At 44.1% G+C, this 20528-nt stretch overlaps 1 protein-coding gene across 9 annotated transcripts in view; it reads right to left on the bottom strand.

Annotated features, from left to right (window-relative positions):
* Window positions 1–20528, bottom strand: part of ABLIM1 (actin binding LIM protein 1) — a 334526-nt gene that overhangs the window by 175433 nt on the left and 138565 nt on the right. The gene's annotated exons all lie outside the window — the stretch shown is intronic.

Raw genomic sequence — 20528 nt, 5'->3', positions numbered from 1 at the left:
ACAGAATTATTAGTTGGCACAAACACTCCCAGGGGATGGGCAGTACAATGGTGGGCTTCCCTGCCACTTGTGGCTTTCACCAGTTAAGATACCCTGATACTGGCCGGGCGCAGTGGCTCATGTCTGTAATCCCAGCACTTTGGGAGGCCCAGGCAGGCAGATCATGAGGTCAGGAGTTAGAGACCAGCCTGGCCAACATGGTGAAACCCTGTCTCTACTAAAAATACAAAAAATTAGCCAGGTGTGGTGGCACGCACCTGTAATTCCAGCTACTCAGGAGGCTGGGGCAGAAGAACCACTTGAACCTGGGAGGCGGAGGTTGCAGTGAGCTGAGATGGTGCCACCACACTCCAGCCTGGGGACAGAGCAAGACTCCGTCTCAAAAAAAAAAAAAAAAAAAAAAAAAAATAGATATCCTGATACTTGGCCAGGCATGGTGGCTCATGCCTGTAATCCCAACATTTTGGGAGGCCAAGGTGGGCGAATCACCTGGTGTCGGGAGTTCGAGACCAGCCTGGCCAACATGGCGAAACCCCGTCTCTACTAAAAATACAAAAGTTAGCCAGGCATGATGGCAGGTGCCTGTAATCCCAGCTACTCGAGAGGCTGAGGCAGGAGAATCGCTTGAACCCAGGAGGCAGAGGTTGCAGTGAGCTGAGATCACACCACTACACACCAGCCTGGATGACAGGTGAGACTCTGCCTAGAAAAAAAAAAAAAAAAAGATACTCATACTTCTGACACTTGATTTGCCTTTTCCGTGGCTACGTGATAGGTCCTTGCTATTCCTCCAAACATAAAAGACGCTCTCAGCAACCGTCAGCTGGACTCCTGATTATAGAAACAGCCTCTGCTCAAATCCAGTTAATCTGATTCCCCCAAGGCAAAGAGGTACTAGGATTATCATAATTCAGCCAGGAAATTTCCTTCTTATAAATCACTTGGCGCACTTGCCCTGATGTCCTGCACCTGTCTTCTCTATGTGAAGGTTAAGCTCAGAAAGGGATTTTAAAATCGGCTTGGTGCCTTTTCCTCCTCCTCCTAAAAGCATGACTCCTTTGACACACCTTTTGACTGAGATGACTCACTGAAATGACACCCTTCTTTGACCTCTCCTAGCCTTTCTCTGACCATGTTCAACCATTTGTATACAACTCCCACCTCTTCTCTCTAATTGTAATTAGAAGGGACCTCGGATTAGGGGACTGGATTCCCAGTCCTGCCTTTCCTGACACATGCCTCAACCTCCCTGAGACTGTAAAAGGGGCCAAGAATACATGCCCGACCTTCCAGGGTGGTAGTGGAGACATGTGAGGCCATATCCTCCTAGGAGCCTGCTATGGTTTCAATGTCCCCTCCAAAATCATGTTGAAATTTCATTGCCATTGTAAACGTTAAAGAGGGGGACCTTTAAGAGGTGATTCAGTCACAAAGGCTCTGCCCTCATGAATGGATTAATGCTGTCACAGCAGGAGTGAGTGAATTATCACAGGAGCAGGTTGCTGATAAAAGGATGAAGTTCAGCCCCTATCCTCGCTCTCGCACCCTAGCTTGCCCTTCTGCCTCCACCATGGGATAACGCAACAAGAAAGCCCTTGCCAGATACAAATGTCTTGACCTTGGACTTCCCAGCCTCAGGAACCATAAGAAATAAATTCTGTTTCTTTATAAATTACCCAACCTGTGATATTCTGTTCTAGCAACACAAAATGGACTAAGACAGAGCCCCCACAGCCTCAGCCTGGCATACACATGCCCATGTCAGCTGAATGTCAGGAAAGACTGTCACTAACCTGTATGAGCAGGAATTTCTGAAGCATTACAAAAATCCCTTCTGAAATTTGATTGAATCTTTTAAGGTCACCCAGGGATCTCAAACTATCCCTGCACCAGCAATTCTACTTAGAAATGAATCCAGTCTAACAAATGGGCATTGGCTTCAGTCTAAACTCTGCTGGCAGAACATCACATCTTTATGGACAACAAGAGAGCCACATCCATCCTGATTCTGAGAGTAGGAGTGATTGTGGTCCCATCTGAGCCATTTACAGAAATACAAGTTAAGAGAGAGGGTCAGAGTCTATTATCACGTGGCCTAGGGTCTTGAGACAGGGTTTAGTTTAAGCATGATACCACCATTACCTTCTACCCTCTAATTCCAAATCCAGACACCTCAGAGGAATGAAAAACAAAAACAAAAACCAAAGAACTAAGATATTGATTGATGTGTCTCTTTGCGGCACAGATCTGTCTGTCTCCAGCACAGGAAGTCTCCCAGCTGTCCTTGCCTTTTTTTTCTGGCTGCTTCTACTTCCAGGACATACTCAGAATCATCAAGTACTTAAAAACAGCATTTCAAACAAACTAATGAAAAAAGCTAATACATGTGTGGCACTTCACAATTTATAAAAGGTATTCAAAGATAATAACTCCTGTGATCCCATCAACCCCAATTATACTGATTCTTCAGATAGAGAAATTGGACTCTGAAAATCTTAAGGGGGTTTCTGGGGAGAAGAAAATAAAATTTTAAGGGATTCACCCCTGCAGTGGAGAGCTCTAACCTGCTTGGGAGAGCCGGCTATGCCCAGCCCTTCCCAACTGTATGATTGACTTCACCTTGGCAGCTTGAAATTGGCCGCAGTGGAAGCATTTACACCATGGAAATTGGCAAACTTTACAGATCAGGGCTTTCCTCTTCCTGCCCTCTGGAGAGCTGGTTGTTAAACATTTACCTGCACACCATTGTGCCCAAGGTTATACTGCTTCCAAATTGCAGAGTGAAGCTTTTCATTCAAGTGCTTATAAATTTCAGAAACAAGAATGTGAACCCTTTCTGAAAAGGCACTCTTGTTCTTGCACTGTGAATAAAGACACAAACCTGCCCTCACCTGGGTCTCTCCAGTGTCTGCACACCCACTGGGAGATGAAAGCATGAGACCTGTGTTCACAGCATCCAACGTGCAATGTCAGACATTCTAGAATGCTACACATTCTAGAACTACTCTCTAGACACCTAGGCTCCAGACTCCTCCCAGACCTGAACTTCAGGCTGGTTCAAGCTCTCTTATGACCTAATTTTGCTGGGTGTAACCTCTGCAAGAAAATGCAAACACATATAATCTGTCACCTTGCTAGGTATTCTTCTGTTCATCCAGGTGACAAGGGAGCATAACCCTGGTGGCTGATCATTCTCTTATTTACCTTCAGAATGGCCTCTGCTTGAGTGGAGAAGAAAAGATTCTCTCCCAAAGTTTAACAAAGCACTTAATGAAGACTATGGCTTGAAAAGAAAAAATATGTTAAAGTCCAACATGGGACTGGGAGGAGAAGGGAGAGGAAGAAAAAATTTTTAAATCCCTCCATGGAACTCCTAAATGTAACCTTCCAACACTTGGAAAATAGGCCGGGCGCAGTAGCTTACACCTGTACTCCCAGCACTTTGGGAGGCTGAGGCAGGTGGATCACCTGAGGTCAGGAGTTCCAGGCCAGCCTGGCCAACATGGCGAAACCCAGTCTCTACTAAAAATACAAAAATTAGTCAAGTGTGGTGGCACACACCAGTAATCCCAGCTACTGGGGAGGCTGAGACAGGAGAACTGCTTGAACCCAGGAGGCAGAGGTTGCAGTGGGCTGAGATTGCACCCCCTACACCTTATTAATGCATGCCATCCTCCCCACTAAAGTATTAGACATGTTTTTCACCAACACATCCCCACCCCAGCAAATGTCCTCAATATCATTACATCTCTGCGACCTTTTTAGGAAAGAGCCCATAACAAGACAGATATAAAAAAATCTGAACGAGATGCCATCAGACCAGTTTCCCACTCACATGGGAGTTTTCACAAACACAACTTGCCTAGAGGAATATCAACACCAGTGTCAGCACCAGAGATTTGCCAGAAAATTAGAAACATTAGGATATCCCTATAAGTAATTGATCCCTCACTAAAGTAAGGTGCTAGGAGGGGTTCAGGGCACAGCTATGAAAAACACGAGTGTGGGCTGGGCATGGTGGCTCACGTCTGTAATCCCAGAACTTTGGGAGGCCGAGGTGGGCGGATCACCTGAGGTTGGGACGAGAGCAGTCTGACCAAATGGAGAAACCCCGTCTCTACTAAAAATACAAAATTAGCCAGACATGGTGGTGCACACCTGTAATCTCAGCTACTTGGGAGGCTGAGGCAGGAGAATCGCTTGAACCTGGGAGGCAGAGATTGCAGTGAGCCATGATCATGCCATTGCACTCCAGTCTAGGCAACAAGAGCAAAACCCTGTCTCAAAAAAAAAAAAAAAAGAAAAGAAAAGAAAAGGAAAGAAAGAAAGAAAGAAAAACATGAGTGTGTATCTTCAAATAGTGTGGACTGTCAACTCATTTGTTCAATCCCTTTGCCATACAACAACCAGAATGATCTTTTAAGTGTGTACTATATACAGATCACTCCACTAATCCTTCTTTCACTGCCCTATGGAAGATGCGCTCTGGCCCCACCACCTCTTCCAGCCTCTTCTCACACTCTTTCCACATCCTCCCAAGCTCTGGCTCTTGCTGCTTCCAGATCTCCAGGCATGCTTTTCCCTGCCCAGAAGGCTCTTTCTTTCCCAGCTGTTTGCGAGCCCAGCTCCCTCTCCTCCTTCTGGTCACACCTTCAAGCGTCTAGGTCACCTCCTCTGAGACTTCTCCCTGAACTACCTCATTAAAGGCAGTCTCCCTCCGACCCCCATCTCAGTTTCCTCTCTTTATATTTACCACAGTCTAAACATTCTATTTCTTTTTTCTTTTCCACCTTCTCCATTACAAGGTTAACTGCCATTGTAATCCCAGGGTCTGGCACAGTTCTATGCACAAAGTCAGCACTCTATAAATGCATGTTCAATATGTTCATGTTTTGAATACCAGCCTGGCTTTCTGTCTCTTTTCCAGAGCAACAGTCTGGGTGAAACTGAAAGTCAGAAAAATACCTTGGATTCACCAACAGTATCTACTATCAGTTAAGTAATTTGAATGATGTCAATACCACTCGACCGATGACAAAAGATAAAAGACTCATTTAAGTCTCTGACTCAGAAAAAAAAAAACAGCTGAAGGAAGGAGCTGATGGACCAGTCTCAAACCAACCCTGGCTAAGCTCTCTGAATGAGAACCACACAACAAAGCACAATTTCCAGCTGACCTGACCTGCAGGGAGGAGTTTGGGTGGCCCCAGAGCCTTGGAAAAGCTAAGTGGCATGTCCCCAGAACAGGACATGATGAGTAGTGTTCTACTCATATTTATTTATTTTTTATCAAAGTTTAGGCTAAGTGTGGGGAGTGGCTCACACGTGTAATCCCAGCATTTTGGGAGTACAAGGCAGTAGGATCGCTTGAGCTCAGGAGTTTGAGACCAGCTTGGGCGACATAGCAAGATCCTGTCTCTATAAGAAAAAAAAAAGTTTAAAAAACCCAAAGAAACAAATATGCTTATAATGCATGATGGTAATTGCCTGCCCCACTCCTCCCGACCCCTATAGCCAACAGCCAGCAGGGACTGCTGCAGAGCAGGTGGGCAGCTTCCACCAGTGGGTGTCCTGAGCACACATGGCTTCCAGCCTCAAACACTTTGCAGCTGTTCATATGATGCCAGCACGTTCCTGCATCAAAGCATCATTAGCCACCTCATTTCATTCCACAGCAAAAAGAGCAGTCTCATCAGCTTGCTTGCCCAAAGGATCTGGGCACTGAAAACCCAACAGGTCCAGTTCCTTGGTGAATTTCTATCACTGAACAGTAGAGCTTACTGGCCACAGGAAGCCACTGATGTGGTCCTGGAGTACTGTGGCATGACAAAGGTGACAAAGCAATGTTCTACTTAGGCAAGCTGGAAGACATTGTCCAGTGGAAAGGGGTGGACCCTCCTGGGTTCCTCGACTCACCTGTCTCAGCTCTACTTACTTTCCAGGATCCTCAAACTAATCTGTTACTAAACTCCATCTCATTGGACACATTGCCCTGATTTTACTCAGTCGAAAGGAATGACAGTAGTAACAGAAGGAATAGCAATTACTGAGCTATGCACCGGGAGGCGATGGGTGACCAGGCATTGTTTTAAATGCTTTATGTGGATTAATTGATTCAATTTTCAAAATAACCCTATTAATTGGTACTATTATTGTCCTTATTTTCTGATGAGGAAACTGAGGCAACAGGAGGTTAAGTGACTTGCCCAAGGTGGCACAATTAGTAAACAGGTGAGCTGGATTCGAACCCATGAAGACTGGTTGTAAAGCTTCCATTTATAAACACGACTTACTTTTTAGGCAAACCTATAAAATCCTGAAGATTTAGGAAATAATTTTACAAAGCCACCAAGGCAACTGAAGGACAACTGTACCACAAGGGGCAAGTGAGAAAGAGAAGGATATATACTATAGGAAAGGGTGTTCAGCCTCTGAAAATCCTAGCCGAAGGCAGTTGAACACTGTCTCTCCTTCTGGTTACAAATTCAGTTCCTCTCACTACCTACTTTTTTTTTTTTGAGATGGAGTTTTGCTCTTGTTGCCCAGGCTGGAGTGCTATGGCATGATCTTGGCTCACTGCAACCTCTGCCTCCCGTGTTCAAGCGATTCTCCTGCCTCCCAAGTAGCTGGGATTACAGGTGTGTGCCAACACATGTGGCTGATTTTTTTTTTTGTATTTTTAGTAGAGTTGGGGTTTCGCCACATTGGCCAGGCTGGTCTCAAACTCTTGATCTCAGGTGATCCACCTGCCTCACCCTCCCAAAGTGCCGGGATTACAGGCATGAGCCACTGTGCCCAGCTTCTCACCACCTACTTCTTAGTCCTGTTTTATCTGCAAGGGATCTCGGGCCATTCCTTTGGCTCTGGGCTGTGCTCCTACACTGACGCTTAAAGAAACTCCACAGACCAACTGACTTTCATTAACATTTATTGAGCGCATGGCACAGGCCACGTTTGAAGTTTTCGCACACTATTTCATTTAAATTAACCCTAACAATAAAGATATGGAGTGGGAAGTATGGGTTTTTTACCCCATATTTATTTATTTTTTATCAAAGTTTAGGCTAAGTGTGGGCAGTGGCTCACACGTGTAATCCCAGCATTTTGGGAGTACAAGGCAGTAGGATCGCTTGAGCTCAGGAGCTTGAGACCAGCTTGGGTGACATAGCAAGACCCTGTCTCTATAAGAAAAAAAAGTTTAAAAAACCCAAAGAAACAAATATGCTTACAATGCATGATGGTAATTGCCTGCCCCACTCCTCCCAACCCCTATAGGCAAATGTGCTCAACTTTTGGTGTTTTTTCTTAACACTATGCTTATATCAACTCAGCCATTAGCTACTGACATCCTGTTTCTGCAGGTGAAGATTCGGCTCTTACTGATAGGCCTACACCACACATTTTGGTTAAACCCATGGTCAGTGTTTACACTTTGAGAATGTAATTATTGTTCTACTAGACTCTGCAGTGCTTCCTAGGAATAGATTCCCTTTCTTGTACAATGGTTTTTGTTCTCTTAGATTTAATCGTTTCCCTTTCTCCCACTTGCCTAGCTCCTGATGAATAATCCATCATGTTTTCTACCTATTTTGTTGTGATCTACTAATAATTCTTTCCAATGCTCAAACTCACCAGATAACTTATCAAACCTCCTGATGTGGAGAGAAAATTGGGTGTTCTCGGTATTGTTTTAACTGAAAAAAACCCTGACCCTGAGACAGGTTAGGAGCTTGGCTGTGCGTCCTCCAGGAAGTGGTAGAGACGTGATTTGCCCGCTACCAACTGCAGCGCCAGCTCCCTGGAAGCACACTGCCCCTGGGTAAAGATGTGCAGGCTGTGGCTGCACAACTCCAGAGGGCGCTGCCCCCAACTCAGATGACGGCAGTGCCCTGGGGCAGCAAGGCGCAGGCCCTGTCAACAAGGTGCCTTCCAATCTCGTTTCCAATGCTGCTCCTGGTCATCTTGCACCACACTAGCCCCCAACCTGAAAGTACTGTGTTGACTGCCGACTCTCTGGCTGGCCTTGCTTGCCTGATTCATGTTTAGTAGTTGGCATCTTTGCCTACTTATTATGCAAAACTACCATATTAGTGTTGCCTCACTGTGGTCGTGTGGTTTTCATGGCAGGCATGGCCTTTCCCTAGGGGTGTCTCCATCATATCAACTCTCTCCAATGGCAAGAAGCCACTCCTGGGCTCTTGTTGCAAAAGTCCAAGCGCTTTTTGAATCCTGTTCTATATTGCAAGGGTGCTTTCAAGTCAAGATAGGGGTGATGACAGACATGCCCTGCACCCAAGGAATGGTTAAACCTTTCCTGCTGCATGGAAGGCCTGCTGACATATACTCACCTTTCGGACATTCCTGAGGGAGGGGTGAACTCTCTCCAAAGCCCTTAAATTATATTTTCTCTTTTTTTTTTCTTTTTCTTTTCTTCTTCTTTTTTTTTTTTTTTTTTTTGAGACAGTGTCTTGCTCTGTCACCCAAGCTGGAGTGCAGTGGCACGATCTTAGCTCACTGCAACCTCCACCTCCCGGGTTCAAGCAATTCTCCTGCCTCAGCCTCCCGAGTAGCTGGGATTACAGGCATGCACCACCATGCCTGGCCAATTTTTTTATTTTTAGTAGAGACGGGGTTTCACCATGTTGCCCAGGCTGGTCTCGAACTCCTGACCTCAAACAATCCACCTGCCTTGGCCTCCCAAAGTGCTAGGATTACAGGCGTGAGCCACTGTGCCTGGCTGAAATGATACTTTTTTTTCTGGAAAAGCACTTATACGTCAAAAATGAATGCTATCCAGCATGTAATGCTCGACAATGTAGATCAACAGCTGGTCACTGAGGGATGGGACGATGCATGACAGATAGTCCTGGTCCTGATCTTGCTCCTCCCTCCCTGGCTGTGATGCAAAAGCAAGGAAACAAGGTGAGCGTGGTGAACACAAAGAGGAGAGGCAGACTCGTAGGGAAAATTGATCCCAACTGAAAAAGCAATTCCAGAAATACTAGGCTTGAAAGCTGACATGGGCTCTACAAGGGTTTTCTTTGGACTTCCAGCTGGAATTCAAACAGTATTTTACTCCGAATTTAGCAGTTGGGTTAGTTCTTAATTGTATCAAGCACCTAAGACAGATGACACCAAATTCCGGCCAACTTCTGTTAAGGATAAAGTGGCAAATGAAAGGTTCAGACATTCTTTTGTCAAAACCTGTCCAGTTGCAAGTGAAGAAACCCAACGTAACCCAAACATACCTATTATCACAATAACAGGAGTACTCAGAATGGAAACATGGTTGCCCACAGAAGTACCTTATTCTGTTTCATCAATAAAAGTTTAATTAGTTAGTGTAGAGGGTCTAAGCCAATGCTTTTCAAACTTTGGGTCTTGAACCACTGGAACATAAAATAAGTTTAATGGATCATCACCGGCATACTTAAAAAGTAGAAAAGAAAATAGCAGAGAGTAAAGGTAAATATTGCTTCATGTGAGTTTTATTTCACCCATTTATATGCATGTGTATATGAATCCTGTGTCTTGCTGTGTAAAAGTGTGTTTCTTCCTGGTAGGCGTGGTGGACATGTCATTAAACTTCAAACCATAATCGAGAGGCCCTTTGACTGAGTCCTACCCACAGACATGTTTTGTTTGGCCCACACTATATTTTTTTTTCTTCAGAAGGAGTCTCACTCTATCACCCAGGCTGGAGTGCAGTGGCGTGATCTTGGCTCACTGCAACCTCCACCTCCCGGGTTCAAGCGATTCTTCTGCCTCAGCCTCCTGAGTAGCTGGAATTACAGTTATGCACCATCAGGCCCAGCTAATTTTTTTGTATTTTTAGTAGAGACGGGGTTTCACCATGTTGCCCAGGCTGGTCTTGAACTCCTGACCTCAAGTGATCCGCCCACCTCAGCCTCCCAAAGTGGTGGAATTACAGGCATGAGCCACTGTGCCTGGCCACACACAATATTTTTTAAAGAGAAAGTGAAATCATTTGCCAATATTTAAACATCTGGAGATTTTACATAAAAATCCCTATTTCCAGCTGCTCTTGAAAAGTGGAAGGCCTGGCAACTTGACGTGCATCCCTCCATGGGACCTAGGATGAAGGACAAAGTAACTCTTCCCTTTAGGGAGGGCCATGCTCTGTAGTGTGTCCCAGGCTCCACTCAGGTCACCTGGCTGATTCTCGGGGCATCTATGTGTCTGACCCCAGTTCTAATCATCCTTAGCTCAATGTGACCCACAAACCCCCTACTTACCTCTCCTTATGTCCATTGCTGTATGATGTGGCCAAAATGCTAAACTGAGCTGCTTGCATCTCCTCAGACAGGAGCCATACTTTATTGCTTCTGTTTTACCCACTTGAGTCCCTTTCCCTCAATCCTCTTTTTATCCACTATTGCATTCCTGTTCATCCTTCAAAGCCCAGTCTTCCATGACCATCCAACAGCATTCATCACTTTCTGTCCTGCAGTCCCATATTACTTTCATAGTTCCCGTTTGAGTGCATTTCACATTGTATCATAATAACTTATCTAGGTGTGTCTGTTTCTTGCTAGAAAGTGAGTGCTTTCAGGTCAAGAACTGCATTTTATTTGTTGCTATATCTAGATGGCTTATCTCATATTAGATTCTAAAAAAAATTTCCCAAATAAGAATAACCATCTCCCCAACCCATACACCTCATTCATTCACTTATTAGTTTATTCAACATTCAGTGAGTGCTTACTGTGGAGCACAGGTTGAATTACTGTAATGAACACAGGTTGAATCAAACACCATCACCAACATTAAGAAACCTACAGAACTCCTCAAATACCAATCTTAAATGCCCCCTTTTCCATAAAGCCTTTTCTGATTCCCTTGGGACTATAGCTCTTCCTTCCTTAGAACCCCCATAGAAGATTGTTCACCCCCGTTCTATCGCCTGGTGTCCCCTCCATTTTGCATTCTCCATCAGCATCCCTCTCAACACCTGCTAACCCATTCATCCACTAAAGGTAGGATCTTTTCAGTGTGTCAAGTTATTCTTGAAGTGCCTCACAGATAAGAGACCTCAAGAAAATTGTAATGTGATCAGGCCACTGCTAGAAGCCCTTTGCTATGGCTCATTGCTATTTCTCAGTTTTAGGCTAGGACCTCTACACATGCCAGAAGTGGTAGCATTTTCCAGGTAAGCAGGGACAGAGGGGCATCCACTCCTTCTTTAGTGCTCAGCATAACTGGGCTCTCGTTCTGTGGACTCCAATCCCCATCAGTCCTAAAACTGCTCCTTGATGGCCATTCAGAAGGGGTCCCTCAAGTGGCACATGGCAGCAGTCCAGTGGACACCCACCTAGCTCATGTGTCACTATGAGATGGTCCATGGACCTAGGCACCCATAGCCCCTATCATTTTTCCAGGAAGGGAGTACTCAGCCTTCTCTCCCATTCCCCTTCAGACACTCCAATGAGGAACAACCTTGCCACCTTTTCCTATCATCCACTTTTCTTTTTTCTTTTTCTTTTTTTTTTTTTTTTTGAGACAGGGTCTCACTCTATCGCCTGGGCTGGAGTGCAGTGGTATGATCATGGCTCATCGCAGCCTCGACCTCCAGGCTCAGATGATCCTCCCACCACTGCAGCCTCTTGAGTAGCTGGGACTACAGGCACACACCACCACGCATGGCTAATTATTTTTTTGGGGGGGTGGTAGGGGGGAATTTTGTTTTTTGGAGAGACAGGGTCTCGCACTCCCAGGCTCAAGTGATCTGCCTGCTTTAGCCTCCCAAAGTGCTGGGATTATAGGTACAAGCCACTGTGCCTGACCCACTTTTCTTAATTCTTCTTAAACTTTTCCCTTCTCATGTTTTAAATAGAAAACAACAGAAATGAACAGAAGAAAAACAACAGACTACTAGGACATAGACAGAATGCAGTTGACTCTTGAACAACATGGGTTTGAACTGCACAGATCCCCTTGCACACAGATTTTCTTCTACCTCTGCCACCCCTGAGACAGCAAGACCAAACCCTCTTCTTCCTTCTCCTCACCTGCTCAGCATAAAGACAAGGAGGATAAAGGCCTTTATGATGATCTACTTCCACCAAATGAACAGTAAATATTGTAAAGTGGTAGTAAATGAAACACTCCAAGCCTAAATAACATATTTTAATTCCTCAAAGATTAAAGAGGGAGTGGTAGCCTTTGTGAGCCAAGATAGCTGATGAACTCGTTTCCTTTTTTCTCGTTTGTTTTCTGAGACAAGGTCTGGCTCTACTGCTCAGGCTGGAGTGCATGGCGATCTCAGCTCACTGCAACCTCTGCCTCCTGGGCGCAAGCCATCCTCCCACCTCAGCTTCCTGAGTAGCTGAGACTACAGGCATGCATCACCATGCCTGGCTAATTTTTGTATTGTTAATGAACTTTTACCCAAAAATTCCAAACAGCTCTATGATTCCAGGTAAACATGCTCATCTAAGTCTTGGAGACATAGGAGTGATGCCTGCAGAATATGCACATCTGTGCCTTCATTCTGAATTAATGTTGCCTTCTCCAAGTCATGCTGAGCCCCAACTCACCCCCATGAAAAAGTCACTTAAACTTCCTGCCAACCTTTGCTCCCAGTATCATATGCTGACAGCAGTTTCTTGGCCGCTGGGATCTCACAGGTCTGCTTCATTATGAAACATGGCTTTGTTTCATCTTGCAGGAGAGCCAGTGACAGTGATGTTCTTTACCTTCTTTTTGCCATCTGTGCGTGGTGAGCAAGATGATATTTGCAAAAGGGAATGAAGAAGCTACTTCTATAAAAATTTTGACTTACCCACCTGTAGGGCTGGTCATTTTACCCACAGAAACCACAGATTACCTGCACAGTGTCAAAGTGTGGTCCCTGAATCAAGAACATCAACATTATCTGGGAAGTGTTAGGAATGCAAAATCTCAGGCCTTCTCTCAGACCTACTGAATCAGAAACTCTGAGGGCAGGGCCCAGAAATCTGTGTTTTCACAAGCCTTCCAGATGATTCTGATCCCAGTTGAAATTTGAGAAGCACTGTCCTGGACAGTAATTTCCTTAGAAGTATTAAAAAAGCCAGGATCTTCATAGTTAAATGCAAGTATTCAAACAAGCCAGCCTGTTTGATTGCAACAGGGACACACAAACTCACCCCTGGTCCACCCCCAGGGGACACTGGACCATAATAACATTAATTATGTCAGTCTGAGCACAAATACAATGTTTCAGAGAAAAGAGGTCATGCATAACAAATATTCGCTCTCCCCACTGTTAACAAAATTTGCCCTTGAATACACAGCTCCTGCCAGTTTGGGATAAACATACCTCTCAGTATGAGTCACCATCAGACAAACAGACAATGAAATAGGAAGCTGGGCTGGTTTTTACTGTGGTGTGCCCGGATCAAACTCAACCACAATGGGAAGAAATCCTGCACCACTCACTGATCACTGAACCTTCTGAAAAGTTCTCTGGCTCTTTAATGCTGGCTCAGGAAAACACTCAGCACTTTGACTTTGGCATAGGAGAAGCCAACAACACCAGGATCCTCTTTCTTGACCCCTAGGGCTGTGAATACGATGGCAAAGAGGGCCACCTCCTCAAAATGAATCAAATGCCAAGATATGCTTCTTGGTGGGATGAGTCTCTTGCAGTACATCTTCTGCAGGAATTTGGAAAAGTCCATTTGTCGTTCTTTAAAAGAAACTCTCTGTGATGCAATATAAGTTGTTCATCCTTCCTGGTCATTTGGCCTGGCATGGGAAAGGCAAGAAGCAATACCACCTCCAAAGTCTGAGAGTAGCTAACAATAGATGAGGCCCAACCTCCATTTCAGATGCCCACTGTCTACATATTCTTGACTCCATTCCTGTCATCAAAAATTGCCCTCAAGAGCCTTGAACACATTCAAGTCAATGTATTCCTTCTCTCATATTTATTTATATTGTAGAAATGACATCTTTTTCTCTCTGGATAAATATTTTTTAGACAACAATTAGTTGGTGTTAGAGGGCAGGAGATTTGCTATGATCTTTTTTTTTTTTCTTTTAAACATGTGAAATCCTTTCCCTTAGCTTTGGAAATCCCATTATTCAGACAGTACTTCTGGAGTGAAGCAGAGCCACACTTCCTGGTAAGAGTAGCACTTTCATTTATAAAATACTACGAGCAATTCACACTTGGATTGCTTTCTCTCAAGCAGAATATGATGACACAAACTGGAGCACCCCTCCCCACAAAGATGGGAAATTCACAGTTGAGTAGTGTGAATAAGTCACTGATCAAGAACAATTTATTCTGAAACTTGTAGCCTTGTAATGTCTCCTTTAATCTATCACTTCCCTTTAGACCTTACTTAGGAAATGACCTTGTTGGTGGTATCCCCTTTAAAAGACTGGGGCTTTTGAAGTTAAGACAAATCCAAGGGCAGGTAGGGGTGAGGCATTAAACTTCAACCCGCAGCTAGGAGTGGCTAGCATATGTGAAAGAAGATGCCTGGATAGTGACTCAATAGTCATCACACACATGAGGAATTATTACACCACAGTGAAAAACCTACTGTTCTTAGCCTTTCCTGAGGATGGAATAAAAGTGGGTATTGATTACACCAGGCAGTGTGCATGCATCTGAGTAGGTAGTGTCTGTGTGGGTGTGTGTTTTGGGAAGGCAGATAGCATTAGAGGCAGCAACACTTCACAGCTCCTAAGGTTGTTTTACAAGACTGCATATGAAGTCAAATACTTGAGAAAAAGAGCACTGTCCTAAGTTGCACAGGTAACAACTGCTGTTTATCTGGTGTTTACTTAGGTGCACAGAATAATTCTAGAAGAATTCGCAGAAGGGATGGACCTTTGAAGAGCTCTATAAGAAAGCCAAACTTGAGTTCGATCTTTGATAAATACATAAAAGGGGGGTACAGTATGTCTCACAAGGCAGGTAGACAGTATGACTGAGGTTAGAGCACAAAATACCACCCCTGTGGTTATTCAAAAGGTAAAAGGGTTCAGGGTGGACATTAGCACTGGTTTCGGAGCCAGATAGGGAGAAAAATGGATAGAAAACTTAGCTTTTCTACCTGCTAGCTAAGTGATCTCTGATCTCCTGTGAGTCTCCTTTCCCTCACCTATTAGGGGGAAGATACTACTTACCTTGATGGGTTTGAAGATTAAAGACAATGTATATGAGGCTCTGCCATTTAGTATGTGTTCAATCACTGACAGATTTAATAATAATATTAAAATGAAAATAAAATAAGATTGGCTTAGAAGAATTTTTTTTAGAAGTAAGCAGGGAGGAGGTATTTTAAGGACTTGAGGAGAACCCTCCATGACAAGCAGGAAGCTTTGAACCTTACTATGTCATTTATTTGGGTTTTTGAGATGGGAAATGATTCAATGTCCTAAAAGGATTACTTTGGTGTCAGGGTGTAGGTCACATTTGAGACACAGTATACCACTGTTCTCAGGAGCTGCCAAGAACAGGCTGCAGTGGCTTTTGGATGCGGCAGGAAGAGGCTACTATCAAACCATGAAGGGTGCTGCACCCAGCAGCTTGAGGCAGAAAGGTGTGGTGTTGGCTTCCCTGTTGATGCCTAACATCTGAATGCCTCCTGTTATTCCAAAGGGAAAGCAACGCCTGTTTCTACTGTTATCTTCCTTAAGGTAGATTGTAGCAGGTCTGTACAAATCGGCCAAGAAATTTCAGAGTCTGCCCAAGAGGTATGAACTGGACTACTCACTTCTAATCACTCCCTAGTCCTTTATTCCCAATGCTGGCATAAGGTCTATAAAACTGAGCTCATCTCCTTCCTCCCATCAACCTCCTCCCTTCCTCTTCACCACTAGCAACTCTCTCCCATCCCACATCTGATTCCACTCTGCTCCTCTTCAGTCCTCCTTTCCAAGCCTAGCCACATCTAACACTGGTGCCTGCGTGTAATGGGTTGGACTGCATCACCCTCCAAACTCATCTATTGAAGTCCGAACCCCCAGTATCTCAGAATGTGGCCCTATTTGGAGATAGGGTCTTTACAGTGGTGATCGAGTTAAAATGAGATCATTATGGTGGGCCTTAATCCACTGGGACTGGTGTCCTTTTAAAAAGGGGAAACACGGAGTCAGATAGGCGCACAGGGAGAATGCCTTGTGAACATGAAGACAGTTGCTTCTATAAGCCAAGGAACACCAAAGATTACCAGCAAACCTCCAGAAGGCAGGGGAGAAGCATAGGACAGATTCTCCTAACAGCCCTCAGAAGGAACCAACTCAGCCAACACCTTGACCTCAGGCTTGTAGCTTCCAGAACTATGAGACAATACATTTCTGTGGTTTAAGCCGCTCAGTGTGTGGTACTTTGTTACAGTGCCACTAGCAAACTGATACCTGAGCTACCTGGACTCAAAACTTTAAGATCATTCGTTCTGAATCCTTCTCATTACAATCACCCAACCTGTTATCAGGCCCCATCAATTCTAATGTGGTGGCTTCTCTCAAATCTACCATTCTCTTTTCATTTCAATTTATTATATGTCCACATATCCCCAATCTTTAAAGCCTCAGTTTAAGAGCTGCCTGCTTCAGGGAGCCTTTCCTGATCAGCATACTTGGAAGCTAAGTCTCCCACCTTTGACCTGCTAGAGCACTGTACCAACGCCTCTTTAAACATCTACATAATATTAGTTATTTGTGAGCTTATTTACTTCCTCGATAGGTGGTAAAGAAGCAGAGGGCAGCTGTTGTATCTTCTAAACCCTTGAGAGCTTCCTGAGTACCCAGCACTTTGCCTAACACAGAAAGGGCAAGCAGGAGATGATAACAGAATAGGGAAGTTTCCTGACCAGAATGGGGCTTACAGAATCCTAAAGGAAAAGAAAGGGCTAAGCTAGAACATCTCTGTAGACGTATCTACTTTGATGAAGAAGATTCTTCCATTTTCAGCAACTGAAATGAGCTGGGAAATAAGACCCATAAAGAAGGAGGAAGGACTTTATTAGTCCTTCCGTAGCTTTATTATTTGAAGCATCTGTTTCTGCCAAAAGCTAAATGGCATCAAGGAGGAGCTGTGGTGGTCTGATTGACTTTCCATACAAATTGTTCACATCTTAGCCCAGGCGCAGTGGCTCATGCCTGTAATCCCAGCACTTTGGGAGGCCGAGGCGGGTGGATCACCTGATGTCAGCAGTTCGAGACCAGCCTGGCCAACATGGTGAAACCCCATCTCTAATAAAAATACAAAATTAGCCGGGCGTGGTGGTGCACGCCTGTAATCCCAGCTACTCAGGAGGCTGAGGTAGGAGAATTGCTTGAACCTGGGAGGCAGAGGTTGCAGTGAGCTGAGACAGGGCCATTGCAGGCCAACCTGGGCAACAAGAGTGAAACTCTGTTTCAAAAAAAAAAAAGACAAATTGTTCACATCTGTCACCCTCTGTGCTCAAGGGAATCCATTGATCTAAACCTTAAAGAGAACGGTGACCAAGGTGTCTTAGCACCCCACCGCTCTCTACAGCTGTAGTTTTCAAACTGGAGCAATCCTGCTCCCCAAAGGTCATTTGCTAATGTCTGGAGACATACTTGATTGTCATGAGTAAGAAGTCAGTGTTGCCGGTATGTAGAGGTCAGGATTGCTGCTAAACATCATACAATGCACAAGACAGAATCACAAAGAATTATCTCTCAAAATAATCAGTGATGCTGAGGTTGAAAAACCTTACTCTAGAGAAAGTACTTGCCTTGTTGGTATGTGTGTGTGTGTCCCTACACACAAGAATGTCAGGTGGAAGGTGAACATCCTTCCACTTAGACACTGCAATGAGTTTCACTGGGTCCCGCTCTATCCCAAAAGCAAGTTGGGCCATCCAACAACGTCAGAAAACTTCCAGGAAACAAAACAAAACAAACAAAAAATGATGTGCCTAAATGTAAAATTCTATTTACCTTGAAGTTTGTCTTGTGACTAAATTCTTAGTCTTTTCACATGGTTCCGAAACCATAAGCATTCTTTATTATTTAAAATGAGTGTTTATAGAGCTTAATCTCTAATATTTGCTTATTTTTATTTTCTGTAACAAAAATAAATAATAAATCCCTTTTGTATTCTTAAAACTTGCACTATAACACCCATTAGCTAGACATTACAGCTTTTTAAATGAGTATAGTGGGCTCTGGAGTATAGGTTGACGAGCGTGTATTTAGGAAGGCAGTTATTGACAGATAAACCCGCAGAAATCTCCTGTGCTTCTTTGTTACAGGACACAGCAAGGGTAAGATACCCTTGAAGACATAAGAGAAATAACCATTTCATCAAGATTCCGGAATCAATAAGTGTCTGCAGCTGGAAGTGAATGGGTGCCTGGTCAGGAGAACAAAAGATAGTGAGGTCAAAGGATGTCAGCAAATGCCACTCCACACTAGTGGAGGCAATCAGCCAGCGTGCTTTCTCTCCTGCCCATGTCAGCCCCAAACCAGGTATTTCATCCTAGAGAGAAAACTACGAGACAAGCCAGTGTGAGCTCTAAGTGGCAAGCACAACAGGGAGTCTACGCCACTCCTCCTTGGGCCGGCCATGTTCCTCGGGATGGACATTGCCAGGACCTGAGCCTCCTTGAGTTGATTCCTGACAGCTCCACAGGGAGGGAAGGAGCTAGACTTTTCTGGGAACAAGAAGAAATGGAGAGGATTGGAGAAGTTTCCGAATCAAGAAGGCACAGGTTCCTGTTCCTGCTCTGACAACGGGCCAACCTGTTTTGGTTGTTTGAAGATCTACAGTGGGGGAGACACTAAGCTATGCACTGGAAAGTTAAAGATGGAGACACAGTGCCACTTCTGAAAGGCTCACCATCTTATGACAGAGATAGCAGCTGTCAACACACTGGCAATTGTGGTCTCTCATCCACTACATGGTGTGATGAGACACACAGAATGAGTACTTTGTCCACGATCTGCTGTGTGACCTTGTGCAACTTACTTACCCTTTCTGATCCCCAGTTTTCTCATCTCTAGGATGAATGCCTGGACTAAACGATCCCCAGTGCCCTTCTCACTTTAAGGGCTATGATGAAGTTCCCTTTTTCCTGTGGAAACCCTTGTGTAGCTACCAAAAACAAGCAAACAAACAAAAATGAAACAAAATGAAACAAACCTGCCCTTCTCTGTTGATGGCTGAGGTCAGTGCAATCAGAAAGCAGTGGTGTGGACTGGCACAGACCTCAAAATAAAACAGAACAGCCTTTAATCAGTGGCTAAGGGTTAACATAATACTAGTATGTGACCTCTCGGTGGCCTGTCCAAATTGTTCCAGTTAGAAGGTGGCCACTGACTTGTAGAGCAATGTGAACCCAGGCAATCTAAGCTTTGGAAAGTCTACAATGACAGAAAAAGAGCTGCTATGTGAGGACTACTGATCTATAATATATACCATATATAGCAACGCTAGGTCTTCCAAGAGTCCCGCAGGAATGGAATGAAGAAAGGGCTTTCTAATTCCCTTTCCCATCACTCATAAATTACTCATATCAGGGAAACAAACTCAAATCCATTAGCAACAGAGATGAGGGCCATGTCATAGTTGGGTGGGAGCTACAAATGAAGAGATCTGACCTGCAGTAAATGTCAACATCTGTGTTTGGTACTGAGGGTTCCTGGAAGCACCCCCAAAAGACTGGAAATATTATTAGAAGCACCTTTATTCACACCAAATCATTTCACTCAATTACCATTTACCCACTGAAAAACCAAAGCTACAGCACGTGATTACTAAAGATCTATAGGAGCAGAGTGAATAGAGCAGAATCACGTTTCTCTTTTGTCCTGAGGTGCAGCCTTTACACTGTTAAGCTCTCAGGATCCTGTAAGTCAATCCATCCATTAGTATAATAGAACCAAACTGAGTTTCAAGCAACAAGGATCAACTTGAATTCAGCATTTTCATCTTAAATCTATTCCCTGTAGTAGCTTTAAGATAAAGTAAACACAGGTAAGTCATTGAAATGGTTCAAGACCGCCCTGAAAGAATAGATGTCTGTGTTTGGGGAGGAAAGAATGTCCCCACGGTAAGAAAATGTGACAATAAATCTAAGTGTACTAGACAGCAAAATTAAAGAGTGGTTATTTACATTATAAAATCATTTGGTGAAGGTCCCTAAGACATAATAAAAGAGAAAAAAATAAGTTACAGAAAAACGATCATAGAATGATTCAATTTTTATATTCATATGTGTCTGTCTCTCTCTAATTCCAGTCTAGAAGGGTCTAGCAAGATACACAGTAACTGTTAACAATTTTTATCTCCAGAGAGGAGAGGGGAATTGAAGCTGACAAGGCAGAAGTGAGGGGCTTTCACTTTCCCTCCCTATTCTCCTGCAACATTTTACTTTCTTAAGACAAGGTGTATTTATATATTACTTGAAAAACTCAAAACAAGCACTGTGGTGTTCTTTCACATTTCCCAGAGAAACAAATCATTTCAACTATCATTCAATTCTGAAAGATGTACCTTCCATTTCAGGACCACGCCTAGTGCATAAACAATGTACACC

Source organism: Nomascus leucogenys, chromosome 3 (assembly GCF_006542625.1).
Source record: "Nomascus leucogenys isolate Asia chromosome 3, Asia_NLE_v1, whole genome shotgun sequence".
NCBI lineage: Eukaryota > Metazoa > Chordata > Mammalia > Primates > Hylobatidae > Nomascus > Nomascus leucogenys.
The sequence above is the reverse complement of the archived record's forward strand: the minus strand, read 5'-3'. Positions and strand labels throughout refer to the sequence as shown.